The sequence below is a fragment of the Gadus morhua genome, chromosome 22 (assembly GCF_902167405.1).
Source record: "Gadus morhua chromosome 22, gadMor3.0, whole genome shotgun sequence".
Lineage (NCBI taxonomy): Eukaryota > Metazoa > Chordata > Actinopteri > Gadiformes > Gadidae > Gadus > Gadus morhua.
In genome coordinates, this window is record NC_044069.1 from 19,593,349 (window position 1) to 19,598,521 (window position 5,173).

Here is a 5,173-nt window from a genome sequence, read left to right on the forward strand (position 1 = left end):
TATAAAGCAGGGTTGTGTTTCCACGTGCTGCTGGAAGCCATCCATGTTGTTTACTGTCATGATAATATATGCAGCATCTCTATTCAAATGAAAATGTCAGGGATACATTTTGTGGATGAACCCGACCTCACCTTGACACCACCGTACCTCATTACAACTAACACACGTGTGTGAATGGTCTCAGAACTAGTGAGCATGTGTGTATGCAATGTGATTCCATTTGATTACTTCAGATGATTGGATCCCACAAGAGGCATCACATGTTCATCCCATATACATGAGAGAGAGAGAGAGAGAGAGAGAGAGAGAGAGAGAGAGAGAGAGAGAGAGAGAGAGAGAGAGAGAGAGAGAGAGAGAGAGAGAGAGAGACAGAGAGAGAGAGAGAGAGAGAGAGAGAGAGAGAGAGAGAGAGGAGAGAGAGAGTGAGAGAGAGAGAGAGAGAGAGGAGAGAGAGAGAGAGAGAGAGAGAGAGAGAGAGAGAGGAGAGAGAGAGAGGGAGGAGAGAGGAGAGAGAGAGAGAGAGAGAGAGAGAGAGAGAGAGAGAGAGAGAGAGAGATGGCTCTTCTGACATGGTATGCGTGAGGTTGTGTTTCGGTTGGGTGTGTGTGTTTGTGTGTGTGTCTCTTGCATCATGTATCTGGGTTGATCCTCCCTGAAATACCACAGCCAGACCAGACATAGAGAATTGGACCAAAACAGACTCAAACGCACACAGTACCTCCTCCTCCTTCTGCTCCTCTCCTCCTCCTCTTCTGACCATCCTCCTCTCCTCCTCCTCTATTCCTCCTCCCACCATCCCCTCCTCCCCTCCTCTCCTCCTCTCCTCCTCTCCTCCTCCTCCTCTCCTCTCCTTCTCCCCTCCTCTCCTCCTCCTCTCCTCTTCCCCTCCTCTCCTCCTCCTCTCCTCCTCTTCTCCTCCTCCTCTCCTCTCCTTCTTCTCCCCTCCTCTCCTCCTCCTCTCCTCTCCTTCTCCCCTCCTCTCCTCCTCCTCTCCTCCTCTTCTCCTCCTCCCACCATTCCCTCCTCCAGTCCTCCTCCCCTCCTCTCCTCCTCCTTCTCTCCTCCTCTCCTCCTTTCCTCCTCTCCTACTCCTCTCCTCCTCCTCTTCTCCTTTTCCTCCTTCCCTCCTCCTCCTCCTCCCCTGCCCATCCCCCGCCAAACGCCCTCTTAAACGTCCTCATAAAGGCCTCATAAACGTCTGCCCGTCCATCCGTCCATCCTTCCGGCCGTCCGTCTCCCCCCGGCTCAGAGCGTCTCCAGCTTGGCTGTCAGTCACACGTTGCCAAGGTTACGACTCTCAACCTCCCGGGACAAACGGCAATCTGTTGCCTATCCCGCCCCGGCCAACTCTGTGCCATTATGCTGCCGTGGATGTTTTGGCGCCGGCCCCCCCCCCCCCCCCCCCCTTGGCTGGTGCGGATCCCCCCGGACGCCTGGCGGACCATCAGCATGCCTCTGCCTCGCAGGAAGCGTCTACGTGTTCTGTTTGTCAACATATTTGTGTTGTGTTTGTCTAGCGTAATTGGGCAGGGAGGCGTATTTGCTAGCTCATTAGTTAGACACAGGGAAAAGTGCGTATTAAGAAAGACACTCACACACACACACACACACACACACACACACACGTAGACACATACACACACAGAGCCCTCATCAAAGGACTTTGAGAACACTTTGAGGACAGTGGCCGACCCTGATTGCTCAAAAGTAACCAAACTTTCCCAGCATCCTTGAAACGTTTTCAATTTTAATTGAGTATGAGAGTTGTCCAATAATGTCAATGATACATATTTCAGAAGCCTTGCCTCATCGAGTGTCCTGGCTTCCGAATGGTTACTCTGCTGATGGTTACCGTGTTCTGCCTCTCAGAAGTGGTCCAATCAGTCCTCCCTGCGTCCATGCTGCTGTTCTGTAGCTGCCTGCTCTCCACCGGACCGCACAACAAAGAGTCTCAGCGGCGGAGGAGGCCGGCTGCTCAGCGTGGGCTGTGGGACGGCAGCTAATGAGGCGGCTCACGTACACGTTGTGTTTCCATTGACCTTACCACTGGGCAAAATGTAAAGATATATATATTTATTTATTGTCTCCTTCAAACCACACACACTGCTTAAAAGTAGTCGACCAGTTTTGAAACGTGGCTATTGATCCGTGTTGAGGCTCCCCCCACCCCCCCCTCCTCCACCCCACCACCAGCTCATGACACTGGGGGTCACACCTCGACCTCTGGAGGAAGATGGGGGTAATGTGAAGAGCTTATGTAACCACCAGAAGCAGAACCAGAACCAGAACCAGAACCAGAACCAGAACCAGAGCCAGAACCAGAACCAGAACCAAAACCAGAGCAGCAGAACCAGAACCAGAACCAGAACCAGAACCAGAACAGCAGAACCAGAACCAGAACCAGAACCAGAACAGCAGAACCAGAACCAGAACCAGAGCACCAGAGGACTAACAAGACCAGAGGACCAGGGGACCAGAGGACCAGAGGACCAGAGGAGAGGACCAGAGGACCAGAGGACCAGAGGACCAGAGGACCAGAGGACCAGAGGACCAGAGCAATAACAGGTCAGTGTATTCTTTATTTATATTATATTTTGTTACTATATATTATATTTAGTTACTATTAGAGGGACTTCGGCCCTTTACAGTTTGTCGCTTTGGTTCATTTCTCAGATCAGAATTGAAATTGTCAATACCACCTGTTCAATCTTCACATCAGTGCGTCACTTGTGTACGTGAAAAAAACAGTTTCTCATTTATTTGGTACATCCATGCACATGATTATGTTCAATTCTCTGCTCTTTCTTACATTATCAATTGCTTATGTGATGTTGATCAAAATGTATTGTAATGGTCTCTATGGAATAGTCTCACCCCCACAACATTTAGGTATTAGTTCATTGCCTTTACATGCAAAATGGTTGAACGAGTTGTCATAATATGTCAAGCATATTTCTATACATTTCTATACACCGGCATTAGACTCTTTCTTTTGTTATTTTTTCTAAATCTGTCCTGAATTGGTCAATTAATTGCCCCCAGGTGAATCTTGACTTTCTCTAATGAAGGGAAATGTTTGAAGCGTTAGATCAACCAATGATCCACCAGTTTTACTGAAGTAGCTCAAAGGTGCATCTCATGAACCATCAAGTATATATATAGCTGGAGCACAACACAATGTTACAATGTTTGACAATGGAAGGACAAGGAAATGGACGGGGTCAACAGGGAAGAGGAAGAGGAGTGAGGCTGCGTGGCAGAGGAGTTGGGAGGCGCAACAGAGGAAGAGGCAGAATGAACATTCCTGATGAGATAAGAACCACACTTGTAGACCATGTTATAAATCATGGGCTTACAATGGAGAGGCTGGTCGAAGGGTGCAGCCAAATGTTGGGAGAACAACTGTGTCCTCAATCATTCAGACTTTTTCAGACGTCAACATAACAGGTATGTAATCTTACGATAGGCACTGTACTGTATACTTTCTGTAATGCTTCATATTACAGTATTCCAATTGCATTTTACAATATTCAGTAAGTATACTTTTACTGTACTGTACTTTTTTTCAACATAGGATGGCAAGACAACCTCACAGGGGTGGCAGAAGGCCCCTTTTCCCACCTGAACAGGGGCAGGCAATTTGCACCATGGTTGTAGAAAACAATGCCATAAGACTAAGGGAGATAAAGAGTGCCATTATAGAGGACAACAACATCTTTGAAAACATCCAAACAGTCAGCATCTCAACCATTGACAGGGTGCTGAAAAGACACCAAATGAGTATGAAGCAGCTGTACAATGTTCCATTTGAAAGAAATGGTGAAAGAGTGAAGGAGCTTTGCTACCAGTATGTACAGGTAAAACATGTATGAGCAGGCAGTAACTTTACCTCACAGTAAACAGTACAACATCGTATAGTGATATACGGTACTGTCAGTGTGCCCTTTACACATTTGCTATGGCTGTAGAAAAGAAGATGCAATGTGTGCTTTATACATTTGATGTAACTATATCTTGTCCAAAATGAAAATGCATGTAATTCATAAAACTAATTTTGTGTCTTCTGGATATAGCGTGCAATGGAACTGGAAGCAAGTGAACCAACGCACAACTTCATCTACGTAGATGAGGCTGGATTCAACCTGACGAAGCACAGAAGGCGTGGTCGAAATATCATCGGCCACAGAGCTACAGTTGATGTGCCAGGCCAACGGGCGGGAACATAACTATGGGTGCTGCTATCTCTGAGAATGGTGTGCTAACGCATATTCCCCTTTTTGGGCCATACAATACAGAGCGTCTTGTCACCTTTTTAGACACTCTCTACAGGGATCTCATCCCTGAACCAGAGAGGGGTCAGATTGGAGATTAGTACGTGATAGTTTGGGACAATGTCAGTTTCCATCGCTCCAACATCATCAGGCAATGGTTTGCAACCCACAACAGGATGCTGATGGAGTTCCTCGCACCCTACTCCCCATTCCTTAATTCCATTGAGGAATTTTTCTCAGCATGGAGATGTAAAGTTTATGATCACCAGCCACATACACAGATGACCCTTCTGGCTGCCATGGATGCAGTGTGTGATGACATCACAGCAGAAGCCTGCAGAGGCTGGATAAGACACTCTAAAAGATTCTTTCCACGCTGCATCGCAGGAGAAGATATTCGTTGTGATGTGGATGAGAATTTGTGGCCCAACAGACAGGAACGTCAGGAGGTGTAGGAAGACTGCACTGTAATTCCTACAATACTGCATGTACAGTTTTCCCTAAGGAGATTATCCTATGTTCACATTTCTGATTTTGTTTTTTTTGTTTTTTTCTTTGTGCTATGCAGTGTTGTCTTTTCCTTTCTGTATCACAATGACATGGTCTGTCAATAAATTACAGTAAAATCTTAAATGTGAATCTTGTACAGTCTCTTGCAATCAATCTACCACATACACTAAGATGTAACTAACAATTTACAATATTTGTCTTCAAAACTTTAGCCATAGTTTACATCAGAACATCCCTCCAGAGTACACTGTTATATTGACAACATGACTAAGCAATTTGACTGTCTTATCCGTAGACAATGACACAAGGACTTGTCATTCTGATGGCACTGAATTGTTCATTGAAACAGATATTTACTTTTGAGAGGTAAACTAAGGATTTTGAGCAAGAGA

The 5,173-nt window shown here is 46.3% G+C and overlaps 1 long non-coding RNA gene across 1 annotated transcript; it reads left to right on the plus strand.

Annotated features, from left to right (window-relative positions):
* Positions 1-3,300: 3,300 nt before the first annotated feature.
* LOC115535844 (uncharacterized) lies at positions 3,301-4,904 on the plus strand. Its single transcript, XR_003974566.1, has 3 exons — positions 3,301-3,447; positions 3,575-3,857; positions 4,074-4,904. It is a non-coding gene; the product is annotated as an uncharacterized LOC115535844 (long non-coding RNA).
* The last annotated feature ends 269 nt before the right edge of the window (positions 4,905-5,173 follow it).